This window comes from Sylvia atricapilla, chromosome 12 (assembly GCF_009819655.1).
Source record: "Sylvia atricapilla isolate bSylAtr1 chromosome 12, bSylAtr1.pri, whole genome shotgun sequence".
NCBI classification, from domain to species: domain Eukaryota; kingdom Metazoa; phylum Chordata; class Aves; order Passeriformes; family Sylviidae; genus Sylvia; species Sylvia atricapilla.
Window position 1 is genome coordinate 19,104,749 of NC_089151.1, and position 16,728 is coordinate 19,121,476.

Sequence of the window (16,728 nt, forward strand, 5' to 3'; positions counted from 1 at the left end):
TTGTTTTTCCCTGTGCTTACCCCAGATAAACCACTTGGCACTTGTTTAATTCACTTTCTTTTTGGGCTCCTAGTCTAAGTATTACTAACTTATTTCTCTGCCCTTCTTTGCTGACTAAGCATGCAACACTGTTGCCCCAAACACTGTTTGCCCCAAAAAAGCAATATGTCCTCCCACCCCTGCTTTGGGATCAGCACTGGGTTTTGGTGGCTGTGGGATCACAGTAAAGCCTTAACTGGTCTGATGGTGGCCAGCAAGGAAAGCAAGTGGTGTTGCCACAGAAACGTGTGGTCTTAAACCAGTTTCTTGAAGGCTCCTGCTCATTTCCCCAGGCAAATGTCAAGGGACTGTGGAACAAGCCCAGGGGAGGGGATCAGATGGTTCCCCAGGCTCAGCCCGTGGTGGGGACCTCACCTGCGGCTGGTGGGAGAAGCCTCGCAGCACCATGTCCACAGACTCTCCTGGCTTCAGGTCCATTGACGCTGGCTCCAGCTCAAACACAGGGGTGGGATGTTTGGGGCTCTGGGAACCCTTTTTGGCCTTGGGGCTACTGTGGGCTGAGGTGCTCTGTCCCTCCTTCCCAGCTGGCCTGTCACATTCCACCTTCCAGAAGAGCCGATGGAAATGGTGGCCTCCATTTGTTAGTTTGAACCGACGCATACAGGGAAGGAGGCTAAAATGGAAACAAGGATGAAAATATTATGGGAGTAGCTATTTCCCTTGTCATCAGATTGCCTCCAATGAGCAATCTAAGCTGTTAATAGCTTGGAGACTGTCTTCATTTCCAGCTCTTAATGTGGACCAGAAACAGTGTCTGATAAGCTGCCCTTCTGATGTCATTATTGCAAAGAGGAATGTGTTTCTAATGGTAATGTAGCATTTTCCAGGCCAGGCTAACAGGACTTGGTGTTTTCCTCCAAAATGTTTGTTCTGGGGTGATTCATACTGTTACTGTATTTTGTATTAATCTGCATTCAAAACTGTTGCTGAATCTTTGAGATCCTGCACTTGGGGCCCTTGTGTGTGTGGGGGGGTATGATTACAGGCATTTTTAAAAGCCAGCTCGGAGGAAGTTTCTGGATGATCCCAGCAAGCTGCTAAAAATCATCTGTCTGCTCTAGGAGAGTAAACCAGGGGAGCAGGGCCTGTCTCGTTTGTAGCAGCTTTGGTTTTGCACTGGTAGCCATTTGTAGTAACTTCATTTTGCAATCAGAAACTGTTTTGAAGTGAACTTTGCAAACTCTGCTGGAATCAGAAAAATGAGCAAGGTCCTGTGTAGAAGTGTACCTCACGTGGTAGGGTTTGCATCCCACAGTGGCAAGGAGGCTTCCATTTATGGGAAGGATTTATGTTTTATTCTTTGTTTCTCTTACAAGGTAAAAACCAGAGATTTTGATACCTTTTTTGGCCTTGTGCCAGGACAGAGACTCCTGTTGGATCCTTGAAACTGTTCCTCAAGCCCTGTTACTATTTCTATTGGGCAGGATGCCAAGAATCCTGCCGTGATTGTTATGTACTTAAGAGAATACACAAAGATCCTCAGGGCATTTTTGGGGCGTTGTAAGCAAGTGCAAAGGTCCTCCTTGCACTTGGCACAGCTTTTTCTCTTTTTTTCTGCATGGTTTTTTATTTTCACCTTAATTAAGACATTTTTGCTTTTCAAACACCGCCTCATGCCGCCTCACTAATATTTTAAGCCATCCTGGGGCTGCCGGCCGAACCCAGAGGTGATGCACCTGAGAGGGCATCATAACATTCTGGCCTCCTGTACATGCACCAGTCCTGGGCAGGCAGGGCAGCAGCAGAGCCCATGAGCAGCATGAGGAGGCGGCGGCAGCGGCACTGCAGACCCCACACAAACCAGCAAGTTTCCATCTGCCTCTGGAACTGCTCTGCAGGCTCCTGCCTTCCCAGGGGAGTTGTCACCCTCCTGTCTCTTTGTTCCCGGTGTCCCTGCTTGATGGGGAGGTGCCATTTCAGAAGGGAAGGGTGTGATGCCATCTTCCCTTGGTCCCTCAGCCACATGGAGGGACCCCCTCATCTGGGCGCCACTTCGGGAACCTTTTGTTCTGGGGGAGCCTGCGAGATCATTGCTTAATCAAGCGAGAACATAAATGTGTTAGAACTAAAGACAATTCAGTGGCAATTCAGCAACTGGTTTCCCTTTCAGTGGTTTTTGAGGGTATCTAACAACACTCAAGTGGCCATCACATGTTTCTAGAGGAATCTCTGCCACCACGGAAGGAGTCAGGGCTTTGAACACCGAAGAAGATCTTGCCTGAAGGACTACAGCAAAACTGCTCCTTGTTGAGACAGGAGGAGAGGTGGGAGTGGAGGGATCTCCTACCTGAATTGGTATCCCAAGTTGAGCTCTGGGGCAAATGGTTTGTCTACAACAATTGTGGAGCCAATGCCAAAAGCCTGGAGGTATAAGGTGGTCCAAAGGCTGTTCCCAATGAATAGCTGGATACCATCAACAGAAAACCCAGTATCATCCAGGGTTGCTGTGACAGTCACAGGAACCTCACCCCTACTGGGGATCACTCCTTCTCTGGGTTCAATAGAATAGCAGTGCGGTTTATGAGCCTGTAAGACAAGTATAATACACATTTAGGATGGAAACCTACATACACCCTGGTCTCTTGTGGGGAATAAGAAAAGGAAAGACTAAAGAGAGAAGGATAAAAATCATAGAGGCTTAATTTCCTGAAAATTGAACTATAGTATTGGGCAACAGCAGAGCTTATACAACCTGTATTTTCCCCTCCTTTAACAGACTCTCATCTAATCAATCAATACTCCCCAATTCTGCCCAACCCAAGGGACACTTATCCTCAGGAGAGTGTTCCTCCCCCAGTCTTCCTCTGGAGTGTATGCCAAGGAAAGCTGCTTTCTCTCTCCTGACTTCTCACAAAGGCTCAGGGCCAGAGGAAGTCATGACTGCCCAAATCCCACTCCAGAAACCGCACAGCTGGAGGACACTGCTGAGAGCCTGAAGAATATCTCTGCAAAACCAGTTGCGCAAAAACCCAACACCAAACTATTCTTTCCCAAGAGGCCACCAATGCTTCTCAACATCCCCTAAAGGACTGAGGCCCTCACTTCCCACTGATCATCAGCTGTGGAGAGGTGCCCTCTGCTTTGGAAAAGTCACCTCTAAATGGTTATAGCAGAGCAGGAAAGCAGGAAGCAAACTGGATGACATGTGCTCAGTGGGCACAGCCCACTGTTCCCAAGACTTCTTGTTATCTGGCTTCTCATGGATTTCACAGATTGGGCAAGAGAGCTGGAAGCTGCCCAAAGGAGGGAGGAAAGGTCCTGCACCAGCACAGCTGTACAGACACAGCTCTGCAGGTCCAGCCCTGGTACAAACATGTGAAGCCCATCCTTTACATGCCAGGCCCACCCAGCCAAGGTGCATTGCTGCCTGAAGGGGTGGAAAGCAGAATTTCATTGTGCAGTTAGAGAAAGCTGTCCTGGAAAAATCCCTCACTTTAAGGTTACATTTATCCCCCAAACAGCAGGAAAAGCAGCAAGAGGAAATTCACGCCCCTCCTCCTTGGTCCAGGAAGCTGTGGCAGGACTTTTCCCACACAGCCTGATTCTTTATCCACAGACACTAATGAGTCCTTAGTATCAGGTTTTAGCCAGCTCCAAGTTCAACACACCCAACATGGAGAAGAACAAACCTCAAGCCCCTCACAGATCTCCCCCTCTAGCAGACATGCCACCCAGCCCCAGGCCCAGCCTACAAGCCCTTCCTGGCTGCACCAGCCCTGCTTTCCCTGCCAGGAGAGCAGTCCCAGCTACTCTGGCCTACACAGCCTTCACATATTAAACAGCCTTTCTCTGCAGCTGGCCCCAAAGATGCTCTGCAACAGCACAGAGACCACAGGCTGTGGGGGTGCACAACCTCCACATGTCTTTGTGTGGACAGCCCAGCTGGATTGACCCACAGGAGGTGTGAAAATTGCCTCCCCATAAGCAGTCTGAGGACTGACCTTCTTCTCTACTTTGAGGGTCTACAGACCCTCTTCTCTACTATAAATAGCAGTTTGGCACAAGGCAAATGTAGACAGAACAGGGAAACCACAGGGAAATCCATACTCTCTGAGGAGCAAAGGACCACAGCTTTCTCTTGATCTCAGAGCTCAAAACATGTGACACACACAACTAAGACCTTCTATAAAATTATGGGAGAACTTGTAAACACAAGCCAGACAAATTTCTGCTCCAAGATCTCTGCACGTGATTTCACTGAGGTGTGCCCCAGCTAAAACCACTCCAGAGCCAGGTTCCTTTTCCCTCACCCAGATGGAATATTGGAGTATCCTGCTTCCTCTCACGCAGGGCGATGCATATAAAAACCAAATCATGGCTGTTTGTCATGTAAACCAGTCGATTTCCCTGGAAAACAGCCCCACAGATACTTACGACCTCTATCTTGAAGTCTATATCGACAAGATCTTCGTTGTAGATGCCAAAACCTCGTGAACTAGGCCTTAGCGCTGGGATCCTGCCAAACTTTATCATCTTTGGACTTATGTAGACTGCTGAGAGCCGTCCAAGGCTCAGTAGTTCTGTTCTCTATTCCAGAAAGCAGGCAAGAAAGATTAAAAAAAAAAAAGTCAAACCAGAACAGGGAAACCTAAAAAAGCTTAAACAGCTCAACCCAGCTCAAGTTATTTCTTTAGGGACAGCTACCACTCTCCAGCTGAAATGCTGGGCTTTGGGGAAAAAACCCGAAAACTTAGGTATTCACCTCTGAATTGAAAAGGATTAAGGTAAGAGAAACTTTCAAACTACAAATTATTGGCCCAAAGGTAGAAGGTTTGCGAGAAATCTCTAGTTAAGATCAGGCTGACAGTTAAACAACGGATTATTCTGGTGAGGAAAAACCCTTCTCTTTAAGGTAAGCAGCCTGACAGTTGAAAGCAAGTGTTTAGTCAAACTTCAGGCTCCCTGGCACAACCTGCACTGCCTGTCCTTCCTGTTGACTGGTTTACATGCAGTGCCACAAGGGCCCAGGTTCAGGTGTTTGGTGCCATCCAGGGAATTTGGCATCATCATTTCCGCATGTTTTAATGTAAGTTTAAATCTTTGCAACTACTCTTCAAATGCCAGCTTTCCTTTCTTTTACAGAAAGCTCAAGTTTCCCAGAAGTCTTCTGACATCCTCTTTTGTGCTGAGAGATAACATTTTAAAACAGATGTTTCCAAAGTTAATACCATTTTAAAGATTAATTAACTAAAATTATCCTCAATTCCATCTTAGATGAACTACATTCTGGGTCAGACACTGACATTACCACCTATAAGGCATGAGCTGTTCATGCCACCAATCCCTGCTGTCCTTCTCCACAGCAGCCCGCGCCTGTTTTCCCCAGAAGAATCTCTGCACTCTGTGCACCCTGCCAGGACCAGCTGCACAAAGGCACGCACCTCCCCTTGCACTCACCAGTGGGTTTTTTGCATCCCCAAACACGCCGATAGAAAGCTTGGTGTAATGCTTGCCCATTCTTTGGATTTCAGCTATAACTGGAATCTCTGCTGTGCTGTGAGGCTCGACAATCCCACAGGGTTTGGGGCTGGAGTAGAGCACAGACGAGTCGTCGTCGCATTCCTAGAAGGGGCAGAATCAAATGCAATTTCAGAGGGGCCTCTGAAGAAACTTTAAACTCCTTAATATCCATCACAACAGCAACTGACACACATTTTTAAAAATCCCCAGGACAAAGGCAAAAGGCACAAACAAGATGCAAGAATTGTAGGCTTAGCATTCTCAGCGGGTTCTGCAAAGAGGTTGTCAGCACAGGTGTTGGTGTCTGTGCATGCAGCAGCTTTTTACAGCCCTCTAAGATTTCCCACAAGAAAACACCCTGAACACTAGAACGTAAGTTGTTTCCTCAGGAGATTAAACAGCATCCTGAAGTTCATATTCATTTAGGATCCTGTTCTCAGCAGATCTTTAAGACTGAATAGAAACCAGCAAGGTCTTATCCAAACCCTTTCCCCCCCCCCTAATAATCACCACAATAATATTTGAGAGGAGGACGCGGATGCAATGCCAAACCTGGGGAATAAGCCCATAGCAGCCAGGAAGATGGGTGTTATTCCTAATGAAGAACTTCCTCACGAACGGCACCTTCAGGAAGCACTCATGGAAGAACGGGTTTTGGGGGTACACTCGCAGCTCAGGAACGAAACATCTGGGCAAAGAGATGACCCCAAGGGAATCAGAGATACTGAGAGAATGGAGAACGTTTACCCCCAAAGACTGTGAAATGGAGCATAACACATTCGTCACTGTCAAGTAGACATTTAACACCCCTACAATGATAAATTGCCTTCCAAGTCTTCCCACTCAAACATGTCTTGTCAAGGAGGGGCGAACCCTGAGAGGCAGCACGCAGAGGCTGCCAAGTGCCCCAGGCAGAGCACTTTGTCCCACTGCTGCCTCAGCCCCTCCTCTACCCATGAAGGTTTGCAAGGACTCCTGTAACAGTCCCAGTCATCCATGAGCTCCGGGGGAGCCTTCCCAACAAGGATCAGTGCTCACCAAGGCCCAAGGAACACACAACTCTAGTGTCTCAGTAAAAAATCTCCTTTCTCTCCCATGGTACTGCTGCCCTGCCTGAGAACTCAGCTGTTTGTCCCAGCCTCGGAGGGCACGAGACACCACCTGCCCTACAGAGTGGGAGATCACTCCCTCCCAGTTCCTACAGCTCCTTCTGTCCTTCACTCCACAGGTCCATGCACCAACTGTCCCCAGTTGCACTTGCTTTTAAAAACTGGCAGCCCAGGCACTGACTGGATGGCTCTGCCTGGGAGTGGGAACAGCACCAGGGAACTGCATCCTTCTTGTCATTAAACTGACACCTAGAAAAGCACAGCAGGATGGAATTCTGCTGCAGCAAGAACAACTTTTGGTTTAAGTCTGAGAACATCAAAGCTCAAAATGGGAAGAAAAGGGAAGGAGAAAAAAATAGAGCTGACCTGCCACATCAAGGGCTAATTTCCCCTTGTAAGATCCTGCCCTCACTATTCTTGCTGTGAGCCACTTCCCCACTGTCACATGCCCTCATTAACAGAACCAGATCCTGACCCTCAGCAAGCTGCTTGGTGTGTCCCAAACCAGTGTGGGGTGGTTGCAACCCAGCACAACTCTACCTCTTGCAGGGAAAAGGAGAAGAGGCCCTTGGGAAATTTGTTCCACCTCAAATGGAACAATTTGGTGCACCAAACACCAGGTCAATAAACTATATCATTCCTGGTCCCTTTACAAAAAGGCCCAGAACCATGCTGGGCTGTAAGCCGGGGTGCTTTCCACCACAGGCTGCTTTCCAAGCACTGCTGTTCTCATGTCCAGCTGGGCAGAACGTGAAGTCATTAAACAACTTCTCCTTGGGAGCTGCAGCCAGGACACCCTGTGCAAGGCAGTGTGCTGGGGGAGGCCAGGGAAGTGCTGGTACCTGGCCTTGATGATCAATGATATCACTCCCTCAGCAAACCACTCCAGGTCCACCAGCAATTTCCGGTTGTATTCCATCACAGTGTTGGAACACAGGGTCACCTGGTGGAAGAGAAGAGCAATAAATTCTTTCTTACAAAAGCTCATTACCCACGTGTGATATCCTTCAGTTTTTGTTTAGTGGTAAGGAAAGGGAGGATTTTGCCTTAATTCTTCTGCTGGTCCATGTGTAGAGCACAGTCTCTGAGAGTAACAAAAGCCTTCTGGCAATACCAGATCAGTTAAACACACCTTGCTATCAGGGCATAGGTCAGCTAAATTAAAACATTAGACTAAAGCTCTCTGCACCACTGTATTCAAATCAAGGGGCCAATTTTTCACCTGACTACAGTGGCACAAATGCAGAGGAAATGTGCTGACTTGAACAGAATGAGTTCTGCTTTACAGCAGGAAGCTGAGGGCAAAGTGTGGGCCAGCAGGTGCTGGGCAGTTCATGGCTGCAGAGTCTTTTGTCTTCACTAGAGATCCCTGCAGTGAACACAAATCATTCTGCTCCCCAGGAGAGGAGAAATGAGACCAGGAAGAAAAGAAAACTGCTATACGTAATGACATCTCTCTAACAGCCACCTTTGGTCCTCATCCTTCCCCTGCCCACTTGCAATCAAAGACTTTGCTCTCAAAAACACAAGAATGCCTTCAGTACCTGACCATATGGTACATGATTTCAGCTTGTGATTTTGGAAACAAATCGGTGCTCCTTCAGGACCATCCTGAGTAACCCAGCTCACAGAGGCTCTACACCAGGGCAGATCCTCACTCACATGATGATCAGAGCTGGCATCAGAGCTAAAGCCCTCCCACGCTCCAGTGACACTTCAGCCCTGCTGCTGAGGTGCGTATGGCTGGACTCTTCCCATACCTCAATATCCTGGTGTTCCTGGGAGGGGAGGGTCTTTTGGCTGGGATTCATTGTAAACTCCCTTGGCTCCACATAAAAATGAATCCCCTTCCTCCAGGCCGGGTCACTATCGCTGCGTATCTGATCAAAGCTGCTAACAGCAGGCTGTGTGCCATCGTCCGACATGCGCAGCTTGAACGTCACGGGCACCAGGGAGGTGTTAGTGAGGCGACAGGTCTTGGTGTAGGGAAAGCCTAGGAAAAGGACACAAATATCCATCTAGGCACCAGTTATGTCATGACTCCTGCTGGGAATACCCCGGTAGGATGAAAGCGTGATTGGAGTTTAGCTCTTTATTATCTGAACTACAGCTCACTGAGAAGCTGCAAGAGGAATTAATTGTCACTTAATTCCCTTTGACATTGATTCCAGGCCGCAGCCTTGAAATGCCTGCTCTTACCCCTGCTCAACACTGCAAGCTTCTCTCTCTCTGATGGGGAGGAGCTCCCTCACCTGCCCCAAACCAGCACCAGTTATTTCTCACTGATGAGTGTGCACCCAGACCGAGCATTTCCTCTGAAAATTGAAGCTGTAAAATTCCCTGTTAAGTCTGCCAACACTCCCACTGTTTTCAAGATATACGAACAGTGAGTCATCATTGAGAAGAAGATATAGCAAAAGAAAATGAGGATGGAATCAGGAACTAGAACATGATGCAAAGCACCTGAATGCAGTTTCTCTCTTAAGGCATCTCTTGGTTTGGGCCAAACAGGCTGAGCCTGTGACGGCTCAGAGCCCACTCAACTGGAGGCAAACCCGAGCCTTGCTTCAAGATTAGCAATTAGGAACCACGTCCCACCTGACCCAACAAATGGGCACATCACACCCATATTGCTCACTGTGATTGCTGCCTGCAAGGGTTTACCCCACCTTAGCTCTGAGATTTGTTTTCCATACTGGAAAGCCAGAGATACAGCCACGCATGGTGGGGATGACCTGCAGAGCCTGGACACCAGCCACAACCTGCTCTGCAGTGGACATCTGGCTTGGCTGCCCAGCTCTGTGGGGAGACTTCTCCCCAGCCTGCTCACCAAGAGTCATTTGAACACAGATGGGGGAAAAAACAACTGCAGGCACAGCCCAGAGCTTCTCTGTGCCCATCAACAGTGATCACTGCCAGCTCCAGCAGTGACTCCAGCAGGGAGACAAGAGAAGCACAAAAGGGACAAACACAGATGTGAAAAGTTCAAATGAGACTGAGGTCACCACATGCAGACAACAATCAATAGTTAAAAAGAAGCCAAGATACAACTGCTGCCTTCAGCTGAAAAGACCTTAGGAATGAATTTCTACCTGTTGCTTTTCTTGTTTCATCTATTCAAAAGGCAACTCAACAAGGACCTCATTGGTGATGCAGGGTGGGGAAGAAGCAGCTCACGAAAGGCAATTTGTTTTCTTAAAACATTCAGCAACTTCATTGTTACGGGTTTAGGTTTCGTAGTGAATTTTACCCTTGGTCTGGGAAGGGGGATAAGGGTTTTGGATGTGGGAGTGTGTCACTGTTAGGGACAGGACGAAGCAGGCAGCAGGAGGTCAAGCAGGAAAGCTCTCCCCTTTATTTATTCTGACTCCATATATATAGTTTTACAAACAGGCCAAGATTGGCTACACAAGTAGCCTCCTCTTCGACCTCGTTGGTGAACATCACCATCAATCATCTTTCTCCTCCCAGAGGAGACGTATGTAAAGAAATAGATAATTTCTAAAAATATACATAGTGTTATAAGGGAGGCTGAGAATTAATTCATGCCTGTAATAATAGTTTATATAAAGTGCTGAAAGTTATACGAAGCACCCCTTTTGTAAAATTCAGACTGCAAAAACTAAAAACTCAGGGAGAGACTTCATTTGCATTCGAAGGCACAGAGCAAAGTTCAGAACCAAGGGGGGAGACTTCATTTGCACTTGAAGGCACAGGGCAAAATAACATTTTCTTGGAACGAGACAAGAAGCGATCATCACTGTCTGACTACCACACCCACGCCACCTGGACCCCCGTCGGCCAGAGGGAAAAGACAAAAGGACTTCAGTAAATAACTATGCAATGCAAGAGATAACACCATATCGGGACGGCTGAGGAGATTTACATTCTGGATCTAGCCTGAGGGCACAAAAACTGTATAAAAATTAAGATCCAGCAGCAATTTCTCGTGAACAAGGGAAAGGACTGTTGGCTAGAGAGATCGCTGGTCCACCTTGTTTCACCAGGTGCCAACTCCCGGGGCTTGGTATCTTCAATTTGGTGGTGGACTATTTTATTTTATTTCTTTGTAACCAAATTGACTTCAATAAATTTCTTTATATAAAATAATTACGCTATTTTGCCTACAACAATAGTTTACTTGAAGCTGGGTGAGAACAAATGCAAACAGTGAAAAGCAGGCAAACTTGAGGCAACAGGAGTGGGCTTTTCCGTTCGGGCCTTTCTGGGAGTTGTGCCGTGATGCCGTGGGCGGGTGTGAAGTGTGAAGTGTGACCTCGTGTGAGGTCTGCAGGGAGCAGACCTTTCCGTCCTTCCGCGCGGGGCTCGGGAAGGTCGGCAGCGTGCTGCTGCGGACGGCGTGTGCTTGGCCCCGGGCTCAGCACCGTGATCGAACCCGCCTGCCTTCCCCGCTCCTGCCTGCTGCTGACTGCCAGTGCCCAGATCCCCTGCTGCCTGTAGTTTGCAAAAGCAGCGATTTCCTCCTCCCTTCCCTACCGACGGCGGCTGGGAGGGGATCGCTGCCCTGCCAGAGCCCACAGCTCCTCCAGCCTGTGATCGGAACTACACCAAAGGGGAAAACAGGACTTGACGGGTTGGAAACTTCTGTCACTGCGTTGTTGTCTGTGCTGTCCTGATGTATTCTAGCAAAGAACTGTTATTCCTTTTCCCATATTTTTTTGCCTGGAAGCCCTGTAATTTCAAAGGTATAGTAATTTGGAGAGAGGGGGTCATCATTCCATTCCAGGAAGATTCCCGCCTTCCTTGGCAGAATCCGTCTCTTAAACCAGGGCAGAGACACCAGCAAATACTTGGTTCTATTTGATCCCACAATGGCGAAATGCTAGCTGAGGCACCTGCAGCCCTGCAGTCCACACCCTGAAGAGGCTGTTATGGCAGAACATGAGTGCTGGATGCTTTTATGTTCGAGTGGTCCGTTCTGGAGCACACAGATCCCTCCCTCTGTGTCCCAGTGCAGGAACACTCACCAAAGGAGATGTCACCGAAGTCGAGCTCATCGATGTCGAAGTGTAAAGTCGGTCCAGTGACACGCCCCCTGCGATGACAGGGACACAGGAGGAAATGGCTGAGTTAATGGGAATGGCAAAGCCTCTGGCTGTGGTGGCTCGGGGGCATAAAACCTGGTGTCAGGGGCATCGTGGGTTTCAAATCAACACACCACCATGTGCTCAGCACGGTGTCCATGTGCACAGGAGGCAGCTAAAGCCAAGAGGCCAGCAGCCGACTGCCACTGATGGGGCTTTGGGCACAGGGCAGGCAGGAAAAGCCCTCAAGTTGCTGGTGGTCCCATGAGGGACCCTGAACCCACACCCAGACATGACAGTTTTGAGACATGAAGCCAGAGGAGCCCCAAACATCCTCTGAGAAGAGCAGCAACAGTTCTACACTGTGGACAGATGAATCCTAGAGAAAAGGACCAACTTGTCACCAGTGCACCAGTTGGCACAGCCAAGAGCAATAGCTTAAACAATGAAACGTGGGTGTCCTGAATCTACCACACCTCCTCACTTGTGCTTGAACTGAGCAGACAAACTCCAGAAGTCACCAATATTCACTGAAATCAGCACTTGAAGCTGCACAACACTCACGAGTTTATTTCATGGTTACCGCCAATCAATGCCCACTCTGCCTTTTGGTTAAGTCAAGGACCAGTGAACTGTGGTGAACCAGTGACCTTGTGAACTAGTGCCTACTATTGTGTTCACAGGACTGCCACTGGCTCTGCTCTACACATCTCAACAAGAGACACCTGCTCTTGCTCAAGGAGACAGCTGCTTATGCAATAACATCCCATGACCAGTTTGTGGGAGGGACAGAGGAGAATCAATTATTTGATGGTGAAAGGTTTCCTCTTGATTTCCAAAATAAAAAAGCAGCACCTTTCCTCCAAAAGCAAAGCCAGCATAATTGTTTCTCTACTATGGGCAGAGCTACTCAACACTTTTCCCTTGCTAAGTAATAAGTTTCATGTTCTCTTTTATCCATCTCCCTTATCTTGCTGGTATAATCAACTGCAGACTCCTTTCATTTCTCTACTGCCTTGATCCAGTGCCTCCCAACAGCAGCAGCCAGCATCAGCTTTCCTGCTTACACTACATTACCCTACCAGACACTACATTATCCTACCAACCAGCACACGGCTCAGGCTGGCAGGAACAAGCCCTCATGCTGCTGTGGTCCTGAGGACTGAGCCCTGCCTCCCCCATCATCACCCCTTCTCCCTTTTGCTGGGCCAGGATTATCTCTCACAGTGGCACCAGCCCATGGGATGAAGCCCATGTCCTTGGGACAGTTCCTGCTGCACACTTCCCTGTCTCCCACATCAGCCCTTTCCTGGCTCTGGAAAGGAGGTACCAGAGCACTCTGCACAGGAGCTGGGAGCACAGCTTGTCCCTCACAGCATGGCCATGAGAGGTGAGCTGAGGCTGCTGCTGCCCCTATGGGATGGATTATTAAGAGAGGTTTATAAGAACACTGCTGCTGGAGCAGAATCACCCAGGCTGGCCCATCTCCAAAGCCCTGGGGGCCTTGCTGGCTGTTCAGGTGGGACATCCCAGAGCAGCTACTGCCCAAAGCTGATCCCTTTCACTGCCTGCCATGGCCCAAGGCAGAGGGAGATCCCTGCAGGGAGGAGGAGTCACTCCAGTCCCCAGGTACCACACAGGGCAGCAGGCACCCTCACACTAGACAATGCCAAGATCAGAGCAGAGATTAAGACCTCAGGGAACACCTTTTTTCTCTGCCCAACCCCAAAATGAGGTAGGTGGGGGATGTCCCAGAGACAGCTTGATGTGCCCACCAAGCTCCCAGAGTTCTTACTTGATAGTCAGGATCAGAGGCGTGGGAGTTCGAGCCACATTGAACTGGAATTTTTCCTCATACCACCCTTTTATGGTGGCATTGAAGTAGATCAGAATAGTCTGGACCCCGCCTGGTGCAATGAGGCCCTCCTCAGGTACAAGCTTGAAGCAACTGCTCATGGTTGAGTTTGAGGGGATGTAGGTGAAGGGAGCATCAAGAACTCCCTTGTTAATCAGTTTCACCTGCAGCAGCAAGAAAGCAAAATGGAAATACATGTGGAATTTTCCCTTCTTGGGAGTTATTTTCTAATGACGCAATTAACACCCAGAAAAGGCAGAAGATGCTTTGTGCTGCTGGATGGCAGAAGTCAAAAGAATAGAACAGGACAAGTTCTCCCTTTGGGTTTTCATGCAAATCAGTGGTAACTCCACATAACAGGAGTCACCCTGGGCTTATCCCACGGACACAGAGCAGTCCACCTCTGGTCAGCACCAAGCTCATTCAGACCTGGCCCTGAGAGCAACGTGGGGTGATTGCAGCTGTGTAGTGAATGACCACAGAGCTGCTGCTGCCCCAGTTAGTACAGCTCCAATAGTACCATCTACTCATTCACCTTTTCCCATATCATGAAAAGAAGACACTGAGAATGAGGCATCAGCATCAAAATGTATAGACAGCACCATCTTTTGGTAAGAAAACTCTTTCCCTTCCACAGCCGAAGTCTTGAAAATGTCTGGCATGATGTAGTGCCTCGTTTTCTACCTCTTTCAGTTGCTGGGCTTTTTTTGTTTGGTTGGTTTTGGTTTTTTTTGCAAACTTGACGCTATTGGTGGGGGACAAATAGGTAGAAAAATCCTTTGCTTTATTCCCAGGAACACTTTTCTCTTTCTAGAGCCAGAGACGCACCAAGGCTGAAGCGTGCTGAGGGACTGGTCAGCAAGGGAAAGAACTCCCAAGCCCTTTGCAAGGGCCAGCACTGAGCCAGGAGGCTGGATGGCTTTCCTGTGACTTCCAGGAATGAGCAGGAGACACTCGACTGAAAATTGTTTGCAGTGGACTGAAGCTCAAACGTAGCCACTTTGTCCCAGCTGCTTCTGAACAGCCCAGTACAAAGGTGCCTTGTGTCTGGTGCTGCCACAAAAGCCTCTCAACAGGCAGCTTTTTCACCCAGTGCTGGGTCAAAAGGGGTTGTTTTGCAGGAAGCCTCCCAGCTGATCCCCAGGGAAGGCTGCCCAAAAGAAGGGACTGGGGCTTCATGAACCACAGACACACCTTTCTGACCGCCCCAGATCTGACCAGTACATCAAATATTCCCTGCTCACAACTGCCCAGGTTGCCAGGAATTCCACAGGTCCACCAGGCTTGCTGCTACCTCAGAGCCATCAGGAGCCATCCCAACCCCTGGTGCTCACCTCACGGACGTGGGGGGTGTTGACAAAAATGCACCCAAGGTCCAGGGTATCACTGCTGAGTTCAACCAAGGGTCCTTGGCCTTCTCCTCTGAGGTGCAGGGCCAGCCTGCTCTCACGGCCTGGGGAGAGATGTCCATTTCAGTACAGTAATTCCCTCTGCTAGACTGGATTTTCCAGGCTGCCTCAATGCTAGTGCCTGACTCTGAGCTGCATGCAACCAGCTCCTGATGCTGCAGGAGAAGATATGGACCCTTCTCTTCCCTCAGGAGATATCCCCTGGGGGTGACTTGCAATTTCTAACCCATTCCTTGGGCTGGTTTCCAATTTCAGCCACCAGCTTGCTGAGTTTAAAACTTCTCTGATGTCCCGTAGTGACAGGCCAAGGAGTAATGGGTATCAATTGAAAGAAAGGAAATTTAGGTTAGATATTAGGAAGAAATTTTTTACTGTGAGGGTGGTGAGACACTGAAGCAGGTTCCCCAGGCGAGTTGTGGAGGTTCCAGCCCTGACAGTGTTCAAAGCCAGGCTGGATGGGGCTTGGAGCTACCTGGCATAGTGGGAGGTGTCCCTGCCCATGGCAGGGGCCTTGGCACTAGACCATCTTTAAGGTCCATTCCATCCTTAACATACTGTGACTCTATGCATAGTTTCCTCCCCATGCACTTAGAGGAGCTTGGAAATCCATTCAGTGAAGGCACAAAGCTCATTAGGAGTTGGCGATTGCTACCTGGCAAATTGGCAGGCAGCAACTGACAAACCACCTGGCCCAGTAGCATATGACTTTGTTGTCAAAGTCCTCAACTTCTGACACCCAGCACTGTGTTCTGTTTGCACAGACTGAGAGCTGCAAGGTGACAATTCCCACACAGGGAGAGAAGCGGCTGCTGGCCAAGAGTGGTCTTTCTGTGAACACCCTGGGCTCAGCGGGGCTCAGCCACCTCTGGCCTGGTGGTGTCTGGCACTGGGAGGTGATCCAAGCTCAGGGAGCACATTTCTAACGCAGCTCCTACTGCCTGATGATGGATCCATGTCAAATGGACCCATCCTGGAGGTCAGTGGTCTAGAGGGGCTGAGTGCTTGTTCACTAAAGCTGTTCTGCTCTGTAGCTCTTTGACCTTTGAGGAAATGCTGGCAAAGCCATGCCATGAAAACATCTCCCTGCACTGCCTGGGTTGTTCTGAGATCAGTAATCCAGACACAGGTGTTCTGAGCCCTGGCCTTGCATGGGAGACTCCCTGGAAGCTGCAGGGACAGAGGGGATGTGCCAGCACTGCCCTGCTGACCAGGAACTCTTCCCAGCAGTTACATGGGAGCCCAGTGGGCTCAGGCTTGCACCGTGGCTCCACTGTGGCTGGGAGAAGCAGGGGAAAGGAGCTGTACCTGAGATGTTGCAGTAGGCCACATTTTGATATTCTAGTGCTTCCAGGGGTTTAAAGGTCACCTTGATTTCAGCTGAACCATACGGCCCAATCTCTCCCTCCTGGAACAGAAAGAGACAGCAAAACGTTTACCTTCAAACTTCACACTTCCTCTTTTCAACCAGTCCTGTGAGCCTTTCTTTAGAGCATCAGTGATGAGTGAACAACACAAGGAGCCCAAGGAAACACTCCAAACCCAGCTCAACACACTGCTGGGAGCTCCTGATGCTCAGCTGATCAGCTCCCACTCTCCACAATATTCCTGCTGCTCTGACACAAGCCCTTGGTCACATCATGCTGCAGTCAGCTACAGTGGTGTGTAACTGCCATTGTGCACTGGTGGCTCCTTGCCTTAGATGGGCCATGGGAGTAACTGAGAACATGATCTCCTTACTTGGAAATAAAAGTATTAGTTTAATCTGTTTTGAAAGAAAGCAGAGGCTGGGA

General features: G+C 49.0%; 1 pseudogene; it reads right to left on the reverse strand.

Moving 5' to 3' along the window:
* The window catches only part of LOC136366348 (hydrocephalus-inducing protein homolog), a 75,999-nt pseudogene that overhangs the window by 44,387 nt on the left and 14,884 nt on the right, over nt 1-16,728 (reverse strand).